Genomic DNA, 20,159 nt, shown 5'->3' on the forward strand with positions numbered 1-20,159 from the left:
TCTCCACCAGGCCAACAGGTAGCCTCCTGAGCCAAGGCTGCCCGTTGGAGGAGTCCCACCTGGGGCAGGAAGGGACCGGCTCCAGCACGGTCAGTGTGCTTGTTGGTTAAAGGTGGGCTGGGAGAAATGTCGATGCCGTGGTGGGATCCAAGAGGAAGCAGCTGGAAGCTGTCGGTCAACTACATTTCCCTCAGCAGGTTCTTTGGAAAGAGAGCTGAGTGGAGCATGTCTGTGGTCGACACGGCCTTCCAGAACTCTTGATGTAGACATCTAAATATAGGCATCACGGCTATATTCCAAGCCTGTGGACCGGCCTTGGGGGTTAGGTGTCCGTCCTAGGTTGAGTGGGCCACAGCCTGGGTTGTGGATAGGCCCGGGGATGGCGTGTGGCTGCTTAGATGGGGAGGGTTGTATGTGCTGGTCGGTTGTATGTGCTGGTGCAGCAGGGAGGTGATTGCTAGAACACGGTTATGTATGAGACACAGTGGCAGGGAGGAGGGAATTAATTACTTGCAAAGGAGAGGCCAGGGAAGGATAAACGGGTACAGCCATTGGGTTTTAGAACATGACTAGGATTTGTCATATACACAGGAGAAGATGCAGTAGACTCTGTCCTGTCGCTTATCTGCTGTGACCTCAGGTTAGACTCTTCACCTCTCTTATGCTGCACTTTCTTCATGTGTATCCTGGACGTTACAGTTTACAGAATTGCAGCAATGACACATGTGAATTCATTAGCAGGGGTCCTGAGCTAGGGGACGTGATCCATAAATGGCCACGGAACTGTGTTCTTACCGCTAATATTCCTGACATCCCAACCAGTGGAAACGGCCCGTCCAAAGGTCAGCTAGGACACAGGGCAGCCAGTCCGGGGAGCTGCTGGTGGCTCTCTGTGGCTGGAGCCCCCAGTGCAAGGGAAGCTGTGCTAGAAAACAGGGCCTGTCGGATGCAAAGCCTTATGTGCTGTGTAAGATATTTCAGTTTCACACTAGGTTATGAGATGCTATTAAAGGATGTTATGGAGGGAGGGAGAGGATCAGATTTGCATTTTAAAAGTCTCCCTCTGGCAGCAGGGCATTCGCGGGGTAGAGGAAGAAGGGACTGGAGTGGGCAGATGGATAAGGAGGCTTTTGCTTTAATCCAAGCAAAGGATCAGAAGACCCACAAAAAGGGTATTTAGGAGGAAGAACTGGCAGGTGCTTGAAACCAGTTGGGCCTATGGGGGTGGGAGGCCTCTTGGGGCAGGGGGGACGCCTGGTTGTTTGGTCCGAATGAGTTGGTGGTTGGACGTACAATGTACCCAATAACAACTAGAAGGCAGGGGCAAGTGACCAAGGCCAGTGGTGGAGACAAGACAGTTGAGTCGGGGCGTGTTGCATCTCAGGAGCCTGTTGGGTGCCCCAGTGGGCCATTTTGGCAGACAGCTGGATGAACAGACCTGGGGCCCCCGAGCAGTCCGGAGGCACTTGGAGATCGTGGGCACAGTCCAGGTGCGGGTCTGAATCAGAGCTGACGGTGGGAAGAGTAGAAAGAGGGTCAGCGCAGGGCCCGTCACGGGGCCTGCGTGGTTCACATGGGCATCTTGTCTGTAGCCACCTTGTAAACACGTGATGGAACGTGGGAATACGCTGCCGCCCAAGGCCCCTTGAATCCACAGAGACACTGAAAGAATAAACAATAACATCTGGGATTGCAAGGGTGAAGTCAGTTCAGCCTGAAAAAGAAAAGAGGATCCGTACAGCTCATCAGGCTGGAGGGACACTGTTACAAGCAGCTGCAAAGTTAACAGGAGACCTTGTTTCTCCCAAGGCCACACAGTGGCTGTAAAAATGAGTGACCACTGCTTTTTTTTTCCCCAGTGGTGCCCCAGAGTGGCCTCCCTAACCCATCCGGTACCGAAGGTCCCCAACTGCCAGGCTGCCCTCGCCTCGTGACAGCACCCCATCCCACCACTTCCCCAGATCTCACCTCAGAAAGCGACCCATCCGCCACAGATCCCCGTTCCCCTGTGGTCCTCTCGGAATCCCGCGGGCACAGAAACCTTCTGGAGGAGGCTCCCCTCCTGCCTCTTGGCCACTGCTCCTTTAGAGTGGAACAAACCGATGATCTGACCGTGTGCGTGTCAGACGCAGCTTGTCCCTGGCGGTCTTTGGCTGATGCCGGTTTAACAATATGCACATCCTAAACCAGCAGTACGGTTGACGACAGTGGGCTCCCCAGCAGGAGCCGTGGGGACCACTGAACCCCTGGTTGGCATAAAGCATAAGGGGAACAACTTGAATCAGAAATCGGGAGTGGGAGCAGGCCTGGCCACACCTACAAAGCTGCGCTTGTCGGCCACGTTCGGACGACGGCTTCTCTTCTGGGCCATACCTCCAAAGGGACACCAGCAAACAGGCCACATTCCAGGGAGAGTGATAGTGTGCTCAGATAACGCAAAGTCAGTCACATGAGGAATGCTGGTCCGCACTGGAGGGAACTTAGTCCTTGAAGGGAAAATGTTAAGAAAACTGTCTTCTATTATGTAAGAGACCATAATATGTAGCAGGGATGAAACGCACCAAGGCCTGGAAGGATAGAGCAGGGCCCGAGAATCTGTCCTTGGCAGAATACAGGCCAGGGCAGATTCAAGCTCAGGAGAAGGAGAATCTTATTCATAGTCACAGTGAGCCACTTTAGGCTGTGTGTGTGTGCCTTGTCACAGGGGGTGTTTTAAAAAAAGGCTGGACATTGGGGCACCTGGGTGGCCCAGTCAGTTAAGCGGTTGACTCTTGGTTTCGGCTCAGGTCATGATCTCAGGGTTGTGAGATCGAGCCTCATGTCAGGCTCTGTACTGGGTGTGGAGCCTGCTTAAGATTCTCTCTCCCTCTCCCTCTGCCCCTCCCCACCCCTCTGAATAAAATAAAATAAAATAAAATAAAATAAAATAAAATAAAATAAAATAAAATAAAATAAATAAGAGGCTGGACATTGCCCTGGCCAGGCTGTGGTACCAGGAATCTCAGCCTACAGGGACTTTAGGCTAGATAACCTTCAAGACCCCCCTGTTCAGAGTCTGTGTCCTGAAAACAGAGCCCTGACTGGGCAGGCCCGGCCTCCTAATGCCATCAATGCCTACAGCTCCCTTCTCAGGGAGGTGAGGCACAGCAGGGTGGGGGGACACAGGGGTCATGCAACCAGCCCAGAGCCCTCTGCTAAGGGACATTCCTTCATCAGAAGCCACTGCAGTACCATGTGACTGTGGCCATCTGTCTGTGATGACCTGAACTAGCCGTGGGCAAGTACTGTTGCAAGAAAGCTCTCGCAAAGCAGGAATATGAACTGGAGGTTATAAGGAGAGGGGTGGGGGGCCGGGGGACAAAGAGAGAAACTGAAACAAATGCGGAGAGTAGGCTGGTAAGCAGGGCCATGAGGCGGCAGGGGTCCTGATGCAGTAGATGCTGCGGGGTGGTATACAGTGACAGGTGTCCCAGCAGCAGCACAGGAGGGGTGGGGGGTATGCAGTCTCCATAAGGGCCTGGAAGGGAGAAGCCCCTGCGGCCAAGACGTGAACAGAAAGTAGGCTATTTCTGTCCTGGTCTTAGGGTTTTCGCTCTTGCGCCTCTTGTGGTCTTGGTGGAGCCCAGCAAACCGCGGTCCCCGAGTTCCCACCAGAGCCTGGTTGTCTGGATAGCCGAGCCCACCCACAGAAATAAGGCTCATACTTGAACTGAGTGAGATCCTGTTTCTTGAAGCTCAAGGCTTTTAAGAGAAGTTCTAAGGAGGCAAGACAGTGACCTGTTCGGTTTTGAAAAGAGTTTATGCCATGGTAGAGCTGGTGCCAGGCTTTTGCTCCGTCTCAGACCTGGGGAGTACAGATCCCTGTACGGTTAGACGGTCTTCTCCCCTCAGACCCATCACCCAGTGCCTACATCTCACCCTCTGAGAGCCAAGCAGCTCCTATTTTCCCTGTGCATCCGCTTCTCTCCCGACACGGGCACAGGGAACTGTGGAATGAGAATGCAGTGCCCCAGGTGGGTGGGGGGCCTGCCAGTAGACAGAATACTAGATGTTTCAGCCAGAAGGAGTTTGAGCACGAATTTGAAGGCAGCCTCCCTTTGCAAAAGTGAGAGGGTATCTGAGGTGAGAAAACAGCCTCTGAATCCTTTAATCAATCATGACCTCTTCTCTAAATACTTGCTGCAGGAGCCAACAGCCCAGGGAGCCTGAGGCTGCAGAGGGAGCCTGGTGACCTCTCCCAAGGGCCCCTATGCCTTGGCCAAGTCTTCTCTGTCTGTAAGACAACTGTGGCGTCCTCATGAAGATTCATTAACGTCTTATTGATGAAGCCTGTTTTGACTCCTACCCTTCAAGCAAGAGGGATCACTCCCCCTTTGTCACTGTGGTGACACTTGATGGATGGGCCCCACAGAGCCCTGCAGTGCGTGCTGGTCACCTACGGCCCCCTCGGTTCTGACTGCTCATTATCCATGCTCTTGGGACTCTTGTTTTTTGAGTGTTATTTTTTTCACAGGTCATTTCCCTTGAGGGGCAGGGGCCTCATCTTTTTTCTGGGTCCCCAGCACTTAGCCCGGTACCTGGCATGGAATGAGGCTCCTTCAATGTCTGACGAATGAATGACCTTCAGATAGAATAACCAAACTTACGCTCCAAAAACGGCTCGATCTGCCCTCCATCCATCCCCAGTGTCTATTTCTGGACCCCCCTCCACGCCCCCAGCAAAAATACAACCACTTTCAAATACCATGTATATTTATTTATATACTTTGTTGTCCACTTACTGAGTTCCTCGGCTCTCGGCCACTTCAACGCCCAGCTCCAGGCCCCCAGGGATGTGGCCATATCGCCATGCTCGCCTATTAAGGCTTCAAAGGATATGGTTGGAAGAGGGGTCCTCATCTTCGGAGATTTTTAGGACATAAGTTATTACAAATGCAGACCATAAGGCCACTAAGTTGTGTCCAACCAACCAGAGAGGGGGATGTTGGTACCAAGGTGTGGTCTGTAAGGACAGTGATTATAAAAACGTGTTCTTTGTACCTGTGGGACCGGTGTGAGTCTCGGCTCCCCCACGTACTGTTAGTGTGACCGTGGTCCGGTGTCCGAAACTCTCTAAAGCCACAGTGTCTTCCTCTATGCCAGTGGGCACTCGGCATAGACCTACAGCATGCTGCTATTGACCGTGACTTTCCATCCGCATATAGACACAGGCCTCAGAGAGATTTTACACATCGCCAAGGTTTTGAGTTCTTCGGCAACTGGTCAAAGGGGCTTTGAGGATTCGTCGGGGAAGCAGGGGGAAATGGAGGGGACACACCCTCACTTCAGCCAGAATTGCTCTGCGGGCCTCTCTGCTCGATTGGAGCTTTTATGGAGATTTTAAGGAAAAGGAAAAGGAAGAGCTTTTGCTGCCAAAATTCATCCACACTGCAGACAAATGCCAGAATCTGGTCTTCCACACTCTGGCCAAATGATGGCCCTGCCTTTTCTTAAACACTGAAATTCTCTCTGTGAGGCCCCGAACTAATTTGCTTTGCGATGTTCGTCCTCTTTAGAATATTCAGAAGGTCAAACAAATGGCTAACAAAGTTTTATTGCCTTGTAGGAGTCCCACCAGACCTTTTTTAATGAAAAGAGCACTGTGCGAACTTAATTGAAGCACAGTATTCTCGCAACAGTGCCACAGTCATCACCGAAAACGGCTGTCCTCTGGAGGTCGTAAATGTCTCCCAGCCCTCTTGGACACACTCTGAATTGGCTTAGCAAATCCTTTTAGCTATAGTGAGCATAAAGAGAGTTTTTCAGCCTGGACCCTTTGCAAATTACCGCAAATTCTGAATCAATGGAGTTTGAAATAATAAGATTTCAGTGTTTCCATAATGATGTTTTCCATTCTGTAGCACTGCCGATTTTTGAAAGCATGTTCATCACTGATGTCTTACTTATTAGCCACCCGTCGGAGTTAAGATGAGAATGAAAGAAAATTCTATATTTGGCATGCTCTGTAAACTGCAAAGCTCTGAAAATGTTTGCAATTACTAAGTTATTAGACTCCGGGTCTCCTGGCTTTGACTCACAGCCTGGCCTGTCTCCTTAGGCCCTAGCCACACTTGGAAAAATATCCTGGACATCTGGGTGGCGTTGTGTCTTGCAGGACCAAGGAGGACATTGGGAGCTCGCGGGTGCTAATGCAGGTGGGTACAGAAATGGCAAATGGGTGGGTATGTGTGTAGAACTATCCAGAAGGGGTAGCTGAAGAATCCCTCATTCACATGAGCATCTGCCCTTAACAGTTGTTAACTGCTCTTTGTTCTGCCTGCTGTCCTCACCCATTTTCATGTTCAGGTTCATAGCCATCTTTCAAGCCCAGGCCATCCAGCTCAAACGCCACCTCCTTCAGGAGCCCGTTCTAAGCATCTCAAGTTCAAGTCATCCCTCCTCCTGGGAACTTTCTATGCTCCTTGCCCCCCCCTCCCCTGACCCTTCTTCCACATCGCCTTGTGTCACTGCTAGGGAACAAGGCATTTCTTTCCCACTAGTTTACGAGCACCCTGAGAGCAAGGCTTGAGCCATTCCACCCTACCTGGTGCACCGTAGAGATAGCAGGTGGTGGCAGACTATTGTCCCAACTACCCATTCTCCTATTCTTCCTGGGAGTAAGTCTTGGTTGAGTCTAACTAGAGCGACATTTCCTGATTCCTTTGCAGCGAGGCATGGCCCTTTGGGGTTTCTGTCAAGTGGGTAAGAGCAGAAGCGAGGTGACTTTCCACTTCACATTCTGAACAACAGACTAGCTTGTCCCTTTTGTGCTTTTCCCTTCCCACGATGTAGAACAAGAACTATACCCTCGGGATGGCAGAGCCACAAGATGGAAGGAACCTGAGTCCCTAGCAAAGCCCCCCACCACCTAGACAGCTCATTCCAGATGCTTACATGAGAGACAAGTAAACGACTGTTTTTCCTAAGCTCCTCTATTTGGAGATCTCTTTGTTCAAGTTGCTTTGCCTAACCACTAATCAGCGTACAGGTGCTCTGTACAGTTTTGGGGCGTGTGAATGAATGGATGCATGGATAAACAAAAGAATAAATAAAAACGAATACATGAATAAGTAAATGGCCTGGTGCCGATTGCAATGCTGCTTGAAATAACACCTGTCTAGCTTTCCTAATGGCGTCTGATTTTGCTGACAGAGAAAGAGCCAGGAAAGAGTTTGGGGGAAGAGAGGGAGGACCTATGCTTCTGATAGTGGGTCCCCAAGGAGTTTAGTGACAGTCTTGCTACTCATCCACTTTTTATATGGTATTAAGCCACTCCCCAGGGACCTACTATCAGAAAACTCAAAAGGGAGTTTTCTACTACCAGGAGTTCTTGAAATAGCTTCACCTGGCAGTGTGCAAGGACAGTACCAGATGACAATAAAGGATATTCAATGAATCTATCCTTGTGACAATGTTGTTTAAGATATTCAAAGTATTTTTGTCTATTATGTGACCAACAGCCTCTGGTAAGGTGAAATGGCATCATACGGTGAAGAACAATTATATATGTGCTCCACATTCCTCACAGGGTGATAATGAGAATCAAATGAAATGTGTGCAGAAGTGCTCTGGGGGTGCCTGGGTGGCACCGTTTGTTGCACGTGGGACTCGGTTTCCGCTTCGGTGGTGGGATCAAGTTCTCAGTCAGGCTCACCCTTAGCGCGGAGTCGGCTTGCAATTCTCTCTCCTTCTCCCTCTGCCCCTCTCGCTGTGCACTCACTCGCGAGTGTGCGCTCCCTCTCTCTCTCTAATAAAAAAATAAATCTTAAAAAAAAAAAAAAAAAGCGCTCTGTAAACTCCTAGGCCCCGTAATGGACGGCTGTGGTTTTATCTGCCTCGCAACTTCCTACCATTATCTAACCTGTGACTCTAGCTGCTGACCACCATCCCTAAGCCTGGGCCAAAAGAATGAGAAAGTGCCCCAGGTCTGGCCAATCACAGGCCCCAGGGAATTTTTTTTTTTTTTTTTTTTTGCCACAGTGGTTGGTCCAAGAGGGGAACACATGACCCAGGCAAAGCCAATCAGAGCTCTGCCCTAGGAAGAGTTTGTACCTCTTCATTTTACTGGGTTACCAGCTGGAAAAAAGGCTGCGTGGAATTCTTCACAGCCCTGGGTTCTGAACAGGAGAAGCGGAGTTCAGAGGTGGAGAGGGAGGTTCTGACCCATTGTTTTCGAGACCAGCTCCACGTCTGTCCTCCAGAATCACATGAACAAATTGTTGGTTATATGAAAACAATTCCCTTTTTTTCTTATAATAGCTTGAGTTGGCTATTTTCCACCTGAAATCAAAATAATCCTAATAAAATACTATATACAAGTAATACATTATTCCAGAGATTCGTTCAAAGGGACTTTGAGAGCTTATTTAGAGATTGTAACCAACGACAATGCCACTCAAGAATCTAACCAAGAGTGGCTGCCTTGCCTCTGGAAGAGCCATCCTTTTTGACCAACCATGTGGCTTCTAAGGGGGCATACCCCTACTGATGAAGGTGGGAGAGGATCCCAATCAGCCAGTGATTCCAGTCTGGCCCGCCCTGGGCGGGGCGTTGGGGGGGCGGCTACCACTAGCAATGAGAGTTTTGCTTAAATGCTTCCAAGTATGGGAGTGTCACCTCCTCACAAGGGAGACTACCCTACTGCTGTACACCTCTGATTCTTTTTTTTTAAAGATTTTATTTATTTATCAGAGAGAGAATGTGTGAATGAGAGGGAGAGGGAGAGAGAATCTGAAGCAGACTCCACATTGAGCACAGAACCTGATGTGGAGCTCAATCCCACAACCAGGAGATCATGACCCGAGCCGAAACCAAGAATTGGGACGCTTAACCAACTGAGCCACCCAGGTGCCCCCGTAACACCTCTGATTTTTAGAAATAAAATGAATTTTGGTCCTTTCAGACTTTCCTTTGTCTCATTTTCACTCTCTGAAGCTGCACAGGATGTCAACCTGCCCTCAAAACACCCCGCCTAAGTGGATGGCTCTTCAGATATTCGAAAACAGGTAACATATGTCCCTGAGTCTTTTCTTCTCTGGACTAAAAAGCAGCTTTGCTCAGGTGACAAGACTATTAAACTCATCACCACCCTGACTTGTCTCACTGGCTGCCCACCAATGAGCCATGTCTCTCTTTGACCATGATATCCAGAACCACATTCATAAATGCAGCCAGGTTCTGACTGGTGCAGAGCATACCAGAACGATCACCACCCTGGATCTGGACCTGCACATTCTAGAAATGCAAACTAAATTTATGTCCTTTTAAAAACTTCTTCCCAGACTGTTGACTCATATTGAGCTTAAAATAAACTAGAACCACTAAATCTTCTTTCTAAAGAAGTGCTTTAACCTATCTTTTACTTTTGTGGATTATTTTTTGAAACCAACTAAAAGAAGTTACATGGATTCTGATTTATTCATTGTAATCCATCATTTCATATTTTTTTAAAAACAATGACTATGTGAACATATGGGTTCTACATTGCTTAGGGTCGGGTCATTTGCAAATTAAATAAGCTTGCCTTTTTGACTTTATTCAAATCCTTGGTTAAAATGTTGACTAGAGGGGCGCCTGGGTGGCTCAGTCGTTAAGCGTCTGCCTTCGGCTTGGGTCATTGTCCCAGGGTTCTGGGATGAAGCCCCACATCGGCCTCCCTGCTCGGTGGGAAGCCTGCTTCTCCCTCTCCCACTCCCCCTGCTTGTGTTCCCTCTCTCACTGTCTCTGTGTGTGTGTGTGTGTGTGTGTGTGTGTGTGTGTGTGTCAAATAAATAAATAAATAAATAATCTTTAAAAAGTTAAAAATGTTGACTAGGATTGGGCCAAGGGCAAATAAACCTCCCTTCAGAAGGCCAAGGATTTTTTTTTTTTTTTTTTCTGGGTAAAAGCCTTCAGCCAACTATGAATCCGCCCACGGGTACACTATCCAACCCACCTTTCTCCATCTGGTCTCCATCATAAGAAATTTGTCAAACTCCTGAGCTGACCTAATTAACGCATTAATGATATTGTCCCTTAGCATTGGAGAAAGGCCTAGGCCAACAGACATGAGTCAGGTTCATTTTGTGGAAGCAGTGAGAGGGGTAGCAGAATTGGGCCCTGCAGAGGGAAGATCAGACCCGCAGAGAGGTCCTGAATGCTTCAGGGTAGGGGAGCTTTTAAAGGGAGACTGGAGGAAATTAGAACACAAGGGCATCCCATTCACCTTTTTTTCCAGGCAGTTCTTATCAGAAATACAAACTAGATCTAACTGCTCAGCACGCAGTTCCCTAGTCCTTCATAGTGATGACACTGCCTGGTGCAAGCATGGTGTTACCAAGACAGCCTTACACTGCCAGAACCAGAATCAACATACTCTCCCTGGGAAGAGTGCAGGCAAATCTTATGACTCTCCTAAGCCCTAGAGCCTTTGAACTTGGATAGATGAGAAATAGTGCTGAACATCCTTAAAAGCTGGGGTGTGGGGCTCAGCTGAGTACATATCTGGGGAAGGTTGTACAGGACCCACAATGCAGTGAAAGGGGCAAAGCTCTGATGAAGGAGTCAAGGAGCCTGGGGACCCCCTGGAAAGTCCTCTGAGAGACTCTTGAGCCCAGGGAAGCTCACTAGGGCTTCCCTGGGGATTTCACATCACTGGAATTTGGACTGATGGCTTGGGTGTTTATAACTTTCACAGGGAACATTTGTGACAAGATAGTAGCTCAGAATTCTACTCATTTCATAAGCCCACTGTAACAAATTACCCCAAACTAGATGACTTGGAACAGTAGAAATGTATTCTCTCACAGTCTGGAGGCAAAAGTCTGAAAACAGTGTTAGCAGGGCCACACTTCTTTCCGAGGCCCCGGGACAGAATCTCTTCCATGCCTCTCTCCTAGCTCCTAGGGCCTGTGGACAACCCTTGGCATTACTTGGCTTGTAGTCACATCAATCCTATCTCTGCCTCTGTCTTCATGTCACCTTCTCCTCTTGGTGTTTTCTCCTTCTCTGTCTGTCTCACATTTCTCTCTGCCTTTCCATTACAAGGACATTGGTCATCTGATTTAGGGCCCACTGAACCATCCAAGATGATCTCATGTCAAAATTTTTAAGATAATTAAACCTGCAAAAATCCTTTTTCCAAATTAGGTAACACTCCCAAGTTCTAGGGATTAGGACATAGACAAATCTTTTGGGGGGCTATTATTCAACCCATTGTAAGAATCCATCTCAATTTTCCTTTTGATGGGACCAAATCACTCTCTCATCTTGACCAGGAGCGGTGCTTTTCCTGCCGAAAGTCATCAAGAGTTGCAATTGGAAATGAACAGGAAGTGTACTACCACCTATGGATGGAAACATAGCACAATATTTGCTGGGATCTGGAGAAGGAACACACATGTGTGCACACACACACACATGTGGAAAACATTTTATTTGAAGCCCCCCACACCAAACACAATCTCACTCTGTGTATGTCACCAACTAGAGTAACTATAAGTACAATTTGGTGTGTGTGCATGTATTAGGTGTTTTAAAAAGGTCATTTGATCTTTATTATTATTTATCCATTATTTTTTCTCTTTGTTGCTTTTGCTCTTATCTCATTGAATGACGCCCGCCTCCTGTTTATCCTCAAATCACTGCCTCCTTCCCTAGTTGCACTCTTGCACTTGGCTGTCCCTACACCAACCCCGGGTCTTTGGTGGCCAGCAAACAGATGATTCAGTGGCCTCTTCCTCCTGAGTCCGAACTGGACTCTGCTTACCATGCTTGCCCCATTCCTACTAGCTCCTCTCACCTATTACCATAATACCCCAGTGACTGCCGCTGGACAGGCTAGCACTTGAGGACCCTCAAGAGGACGTCAGGGAGCATGATTGTAATCGTTGCAGAGGGCCATGGCCTGAGCAGTTATGAGCTCAACTCGTTCATTCATCATTCATCTGAGCAGATGTGTCTGAGCACCTGCTCTGTGCAAGGCACCATTCTAGGTCCTAGGGGATAGGGGGATATAAAGATGGTCCCTGCCTCAAAGCACTTAGAGCAATTTCATAACATCCCATCTCTCACACTGAGAGCTTGAATCCAAAGCAAGGAAGAAGAGGTCATGTCACACGGAACACTGTAAATACCTCACTCTTTTGGTTCTTTACAAGCAGCATTCACACATAGCATCCCATTAGAATTAGTGTCATCACACTGGTGAGGTTGGCAGGCTCTGAGAGTTTTCAGAGGAAGAAGCAGAGGTGCAGGTGATCCCCCAGGTTCCCAGACCGTGGGCGGTAGGGCTGGGGTCTGAGTCCAGGGCCTTGCTTCGCTCCGCCATGAAAGTTTGTTTTCTCTTGCCTTGAATTGTGGGCCATTGTTAGCCTTCCTCCTTCTCCCCCAGTGCTCCTGGGCCCCATGGCCCTCGTGGTTCCCTCTGCCTTTCCATCCTGAGATTCCTGGGCTCCTTCATCTTTATCCAGGAGCTTCTTGGTTCTCTAGTCTGATAAATTATGCTAATGGGTGAAAATAGGTCAAACACAGCAAATTTCCAATCCTATTTTAAGCTTCAGGGAGATGAAGCTCTAATGGAAAAAAGAATACAAAGACTATTTAATGGACATGCTGGCTGAGGATAAACTACTTTCAGCATCATACAAACATTTATCCAGCACGTAGCATCTCGGAGGCAATGAGCTAGGAAGTACATGGAGGGTCTGGTGCCGTTGCTTCCCCAGGGCCATGGCACAGAAAACTTGGAGTTGGGGGCCAGCTGGAGCTCTGTGTGAGTCCCTCCTGTGAGACACTGGGCAAGTGACAAGCTCTTTGAGTTTAGTGTGCTGTGAAATAGAGATAAAAATATCTACTCACAAGGTTCTCGTGAGGATTTGATAGGCTAGAGTAGATAGACGTGCCTTGCAAGTATTAGGAGTTTAAATGTTTAACATGTTTGTTCCCTGCCCCCTCGGAGAGCTTACATTCCAGCTGGGGCCGTAACGTCATTCCCATGAATTGAATAGAGGTCAACTGCACTCCAACAGTCTCGCCCTTCCTGAACCCTGCAAAAGAGCTACATACTTTGGGGAGGTGGTAAAAGGACAGAACACAGATGAGAAGATAGAGGACAAGTGAGAGGGCAGGTGAGGCACATGGGTAGGAGTACAGTGGGGAGGGCAAGGGCACATAGGGTCCAGGTTCTGGGAGCTCCAGGCATTCCTTATCTTGGGCAGCATAACTCCACTCTGCCTCTGTCTTCTCCATCTCAGTCACTAGCTCCGTCTACATTTCTCTTCTAAGTACATCATCGTGAGACTTGAGCCCCACTCTAAATCCAGGATGATCTCATCTCGAGATCCTTAAGTTAATTACATCTGCAAAGACCCTTTTCCAATGCCTAATGAGTGCCCCAGATCTTATTCTTAAAACACATTGAAGCCTGCTATGGGAATGTAAAATGGTACAACCACTATGGCAGTTTCTTAAAAAGTTAAACATATGTCTACCATTTAATCCCGCCATTCCGTTTCTATGAATTTACCTAAGAGAAAAGAAACCAGATGTCCATATAAAGACTTGTACACAATGTTCATAGCAGCTTTATTTGTAATAGTCAAAAATTGGAAACAACCCAGATGTCCAAGAGGCGAATGGATAAGCATATTATAGTGTATCCATACAATGGAATCCTACTCAGCAATCAAAAGGAATGCACTACGCAGCAACATGGATGAATCTTAAAATAATTATACTGAATGAAAGAAGCAAGACAAAAAAAGAATATATACCGGATGATTCTGTTTAATAAAACTCTAGAAAATGCTAACAGATCTATAGTGACAGAAAGCAGATCAGTGGGTGCTTGGGGATGGGAGAGATTGGAGGGAGGGGGCGGAGAGACTGCAAAAGGACACAAGAAAACACTTGGGGATGATGGATATGTTCTCTACGTTGATCATGGTGATGTTTATACGTGTGTCAAAACGTAACACATTGTACAGTTTAAATATCTGCTGTTTATGGTATATCAATTATACCATATATGGGGTATAATTGATATACCGTAATTGATATAGATATACCATAACTATTTTAAATAGTTAAAAAAACTATTTTTAAAAAAACTCACTGCAGAATTTTTAATTAAGGTAAAGACATGGACAGATTTTCAAAAGTCTTCCAGTCTGTACAGAAATGGGGAAGACACTAGACATAGGAAAACAACCTAAGGCATAATTATGTATATAGTTAGGTAAGAGAGGAAATGCTGATTCATCCAATTTAATTGCTGCGTAGTATTCCATTGTGGAAATATACCATAATCTATCCATTTGCCCATTGAGGGATATTTAGATTGTTTTCAATTGTTTATTATTACCAAAATGCCTTAATGAATAGTATTGTAAGTTTCTCCAAGTACTCACATGTGATAATGTCTCTAATGAAATACCTACAGGTGCAATTATTGAGTCGGAGTACAAGTGCCTTCAAGTTTACTAAGTATTGCCAAATTGCTGTCTCCAAAGTCATTGCAAAAATATTCACTCCTGTCAGTATTTTTTTTTATGAAAGTTCCCATTGTTCCACATTCTCATCAACACTTGGCATTATCAAAATGTTAAAAATTTTTATGGGTGTACAACGGTATCTAATTTTTCCAGTTTGCATTTCCAGAATTATTAGTGAGGTTGTGCATCTTCTTACTCTTGGCCACTGAGGTATTCTCCTCTGTGAATTCTATACATATGTTTTGCTTATTTTCCTAGTGGGTCACTTGTCCTATTTTATTGACTTGTCGTTCACCTTATATTCTTGTATCCTAATCCTGATGCTGTATGCTTTGCAAAAATCTCCCAATCTGTGGCTTATCTTTTCACTTTGTTTTATGGTGCCCTTTGTTATGTGATGCATTTGTCTCCCAATGCTCCTGTAACGAATTACCACAATCTTAGTGGCTTAACACAACAAATTGATTATCTTATAAGGTCAGAAGGTCAGATATGGCTTTCACTTGGCTAAAATCAACATGTAGGCAGGGCTGTATTCCTTCTTCAGGTTCTAGGGGAGAAATCCATTTCCTTGTCTTTTCTATCTTCTAGAACCCATTTCTTGGCTGTGGCCCCTTCCTCAATCTTCAAAGCAACCACATAGAATCTTCAAATCTCTCCCTCATTTTGACATTCCCATGTCCCTCTTGTAAGGACCATAGGTCAGCCCAGTTTATTAAATAGTTCACTTTTCCTACTAATCTGCTATGCCATCTTTACTGTATAGCAAGCTTTCATAAACGCATGGGTTTGTTTCTGGGCTCTCTATTCTTTCAATTATTTACTCCCTTGCTTCTCAAAGTGTAGTCCTCGGACCAGCAGCATCAGCATCACCTGGTACCTCGTTCGGAATGCAGAATCTCAAGCTGCATCCCATACTTTCACAATTAAAACCTGCGATAAACAAGATCCCCAGGAGATTCCTATGAGCAGAAAAGTTTAAGAAGCACTAGTCTACCCAATGCTTTTGAAATCTTAGTTACTTCATTTCAAGCATTGATATCTGGTAACTCAAGTTCCCTTTTTCGCTCTTCATCACGTTCAATTAATAGTTTGGGGAGGATTGGAAATTTTATAATAATCGAAATTCATGGACTTGTATTGAATTTACTTGGGGCTTCTTTTTTGTCTTTCAGTAAACGTTGGTAATTTTCTCCATAGAGGTTTTGTATATCCTTTTTGAAACCCCAGAGTCAGGTTTTTGTCCACACGAGGGTTACTCTGAGACTCTCACTGGGCAGGGTGTGTCTTTGCTGCAGTCACTCACTGTGGGTTCAAAACCCAAGGCTGTACCCACCTGCCTCTAGAGGACCAATTTACACTGGGCATGCGTAGTATGGAGAGGGACTTGCAGGAAGTGAGGCGCATGCGCAGCGGCCCTTGTTTTTTACTGGTTGTTGGGGGCGCAGGGCCAGATGTTCAGCTGTCTTCCGACAGTGGGCTCCCTCACCAGTGAAGTGAGTACTCCATCACCCGTTTAGAAAGTTCCGCACGCTCAAGGCCTGTTCTAGGCAGATTTCCGGGGCAGTGTACAGAGCAGGTATGAGCAGACAGACATGTCCTGGTTGCTCTTGCCAATAGAGAGAAGAGGGCTTGGTTCTTCAACCACCCATCTTGCTTCTGCCAGTATGGCTTCTGCCATTGGTTCTCGATTACCCCTTCACCCCGCCACCGCCAGCACCCTAAAACGACAGGGAAAAAAGCCACTAGGTTCCAGAAAATTTGGAGGCAAATGGAGGAGCCGGGTGCCCCGCCCAGGACCCTGACATGGGAAGCATAGCAGTAGATCCAGTATTTATATAAGGAATTTGCAGAGTTCTGGTCAGGTTCCAGACTGGCTGAAGGCTTTGCTGTCCATACAGATGTGGTACCCATGGTGGAGCAAAAATTGAAACAGGATCAAAAGGTCCTTAAAGCTCCGCTTGCCGGATCCATGCTCTAGCAGTTCCTAGGCTCTGGGGATACCTTGAAGTGGCTTCCTGCAGACCACTCTGTTATCAGGCTCTTTGCTGATGCCAAGGGATGAAGCCCCATTCAAAGGCCAGGGTCACAGCACAGTTTTTGTTTTTTTTTGTGTGTTGTTGGTTTTAGCCATTCTGACAGGTGTGAGGTGTTATTGCATTGTAGTTTTGATTTGTATTTCCCTGATGATAAGTGATGATGAGCATCTTTTCATGTGTCTGTTGGTATCTGTATGTTTTCTTTGGAGAAATGCCTGTTCATGTCTTCTGCCCATTTTTAATTGGATTATTTGTTTTTTGGGTGTTCACTTTTATAAGTTCGTTATTTTGGATACTAACCCTTTATTTTTTTTAAGATTTAATTTTTTATTTGACAGAGAGAGCACAAGCCGGGGGAGCAGCAAAGGGAAGGGAGAAGCAGGCTCTCTGCTGAGTGGGGAGCTTGATGGGGGGGGGGGCGGGAGGGGGCTTGCTCCCAGCACTCTGGGATCATGACCTGAGCTGAAGGCAGATGTTTAACTGACTGAGCCACCCAGGCAACCCTGGATACTAACCCTTCATTGGATAGGCATTTGCAAATATCTCCTCCCATTCTGTAGGTTGCCTTTTAGTTTTGTTGATTGTTTCCTTTGCTGTGCAGAAGCTTTTTATTTTGATGAAGTCCCAATAGTTTATTTTTGCTTTTGTTTCCCTTGGCTCAGGAGACCTATCTAGAAAAAGTTGCTATGGCCAATGTCTAAGAGGTTACTGCCTGTGTTCTCATCTAGGATTTTTATGGTTGCAAGTCTCACATTTAGGTCTTTAATCCATTTTGCATTTACTTTTGTGTATGGTGTAAGAAAGTGGTCCAGTTTCTTTGCATGTTGCTGTCCAGTTTTCCCAACACCATTTGTTAATATCCTTTGCTGCTTTGTCAAAGATTAATTGACCATATAGTTGTGGGTTTATTTCTGGGTTTTATAGTCTGTTCTATTGATCTATGTGTCTGTTTTTGTGCCATCGCCATACTGTTTTGATCACTACAGCTTTGTGATATAACTTGAAGTCCAGAATCGTGATGCCTCCAGCTTTGCTTTGCTCTTTCAAGATTGCTTTGGCTATTCAGAATCTTTTGTGGTCCCATACAAATTTTATTAATATTGTTTGTTGTAAATTCTGTGAAAAATGCTGTTGGTATTTTGATAGGGATTGCATTAAATTTCTAGATTTCTTTGGGTAGTATAGATATTTTAATAATATTTGTTCTTCCAATCCATCAGCATGGGGTGTCTTTCAATTTCTTTGTGTCATCTTCAATTTCTTACATCAGTCTTTTATAGTTTTTGGAGTACAGGTCTTTCACCTTTTTGGTTAGGTTTATTCCTAGGTATCTTATTATTTTTGGTGCAGTTGTAAATGGGGTTGTTGTCTTAATTTCTTTTTCTGCTGCTTCATTATTGGTATATAGAAATGCAACAGATTTTTATACATTGATCTTGTATCCTGCAACTTTACTGAATTGGTTTATCAGTTCTAGCAGTTGTTTGGTGGAGTCTTTAGGGTTTTCTCTATGTAGTACCATGTCATCTGCAAACAGTGCAAGTTTGACTTCTTCCTTGCTGATTTGGATGCATTTTATTTCTTTTTATTGTCTGATTGCTGAGGCTAGGACTTCCAGTACTATGCTGAGTAACAGTGGTGAGAGTGGACATCCTTGTCTTGTTCCTGACCATAGAGGAAAAGCTCTCAGTTTTTCCGCATTGAGGATGATATTAGTTCTGGGTCTTTCATATATGGCCTCTATGATATTGAGGTATGTTCCATCTATCCCTACTTTGTTGAGGGTTTTTATCATGGATATTGTACCTTGTCAAATGCTTTTTCTGTGTCTACTGAAATGATCATATGGTTCTTATTCTTTCTCTTATTGATGTGATGTATCATATTGATTGATTTGTAAATACTGAATCACCCTTGCCACCCAGCAATAAATCCCACTCGCTCATGGTGAATGATTTTTTAAATGTACTGTTGGATTTGGTTTGCTAGTATTTTGCTGAGACTTTTTGCATCCATGTTCATCAGGGATATTGGCCTATAGTTCTCTTTTTGTGGTGTCTTTATCTGGTTTTGGTCTCAGAGTAATGCTGGCCTCATAGAATGAATAGTAAATTTTTCTTCCTTTTCTATTTTTTGGAATAGTTGGAGAAGAATAGATATTAACTCTTCTTTAAATATTTGGTAGAATTTGCCTCTGAAGCCATCTGGTCCTGGACTTGTTTGTTGGGAGATTTTGATTACTGATTTAATTTCTTTGGTGGTTATCAGTCTGCTCAAGTTTTCTAATCCTTCCTGCTTTAGTTTGGTAGTTTATATGTTTCTAGGAATTTATCCATTTCTTCCAGGTTGTCCAATTTGTTGGCACGTGCTTTTTCCTAATATTCTATTATAATTGTTTGTATTTCTGTAGTGTTGTTATTTCTCCCCTATCACTTGTGATTTTATTTATTTGGGTTCTTTCTCTTTTCTTTTTGATAAGTCTGGCTGGAGGTTTATCAATTTTGTTGATTCTTTTCAAAGAACCAGCTCCTGGTTTCATTGATCTATTTTTTTTTTAAGATTTTATTTATTCATGAGAGACAGAGAGAGAGAGAGAAGCAGAGGGAGAAGCAGGCTCCCAAGGAGCAGGGAGCCTGATGTGGGACTCGATCCCAGGACGCTGGGATCATGACCTGAGCCGAAGGCAGACGCTTAACCATCTGAGCCACCTAGGAGCCCATTTTTTTTTTTTTTTTTTTAGTTTCTATGTAATTTATTTCTGCTCTAAACTTTATTATTTTCTTCTGGTGGTTTTAGGCTCAGTTTATTATTGTTGTTGTTGTTGTTTTCTAGCTCCTTTAGATGTGAGGTTATGTTGTTTATTTGAAATTTTTCTTCTTGTGGTAGGCCTGTATTGCTGTAAACTTCACTCTTTGGACCTCTTTCACTGCATCCTCAAGGTTTTGGACTCTTGTGTTTTCATTTTCAGTCATTTCTATGTACTTTTTAATTTCTTCTTTGATTTTTCTGGTTGACCCATTCGTTGTTTAGTAGAATGTTATTTAACTTCCATGCATTTGTGGTCTTTCCAGACTTTTTCTTATGGTTGACTTGTAGTTTCATAGTGTTGTGGCCAGAAAAGATGCATGGTATGACTTCGATCTTTTTGAATTTTTGAGGCTTGTTTTGTGGCCTAATATGTTATCTATTCTGGAGAAGGTTCCATGTGCACTTGAAAAGAATGTGTATTCTGCTGTTTTAGGATGGAATGTTCTGAATATATCTGTTCATCTCTTCCAGTCTGTCTGTCATTCAAAGCCATTTTTTCCTTGTTGATTTTCTGTTTAGATGATCTGTCCATTGAGGTAAGCAGGGTATGAAAGTCCCCTACTATTATTGTATTATTATCGATTAGCTTCTTTTTGTTAGCTGTTTTATGTATTTGGGTGCATACAAATTTACAATTTGTTGGATTGTCCCCTTTATTATTATATAATGTTCTTTGTCTCTTGTTACAGTCTTTGTTTTAAAGTCTACTTTGTTGGGGGTGCCTGGGTGGCTCAGTCAGTTGAGCGTCCGACTCCTGATTTCAGCTCAGGTCATGATTTCAGGGTCGTGAGATTGAGCCCTG

Source organism: Zalophus californianus, chromosome 4 (assembly GCF_009762305.2).
Source record: "Zalophus californianus isolate mZalCal1 chromosome 4, mZalCal1.pri.v2, whole genome shotgun sequence".
Lineage (NCBI taxonomy): Eukaryota > Metazoa > Chordata > Mammalia > Carnivora > Otariidae > Zalophus > Zalophus californianus.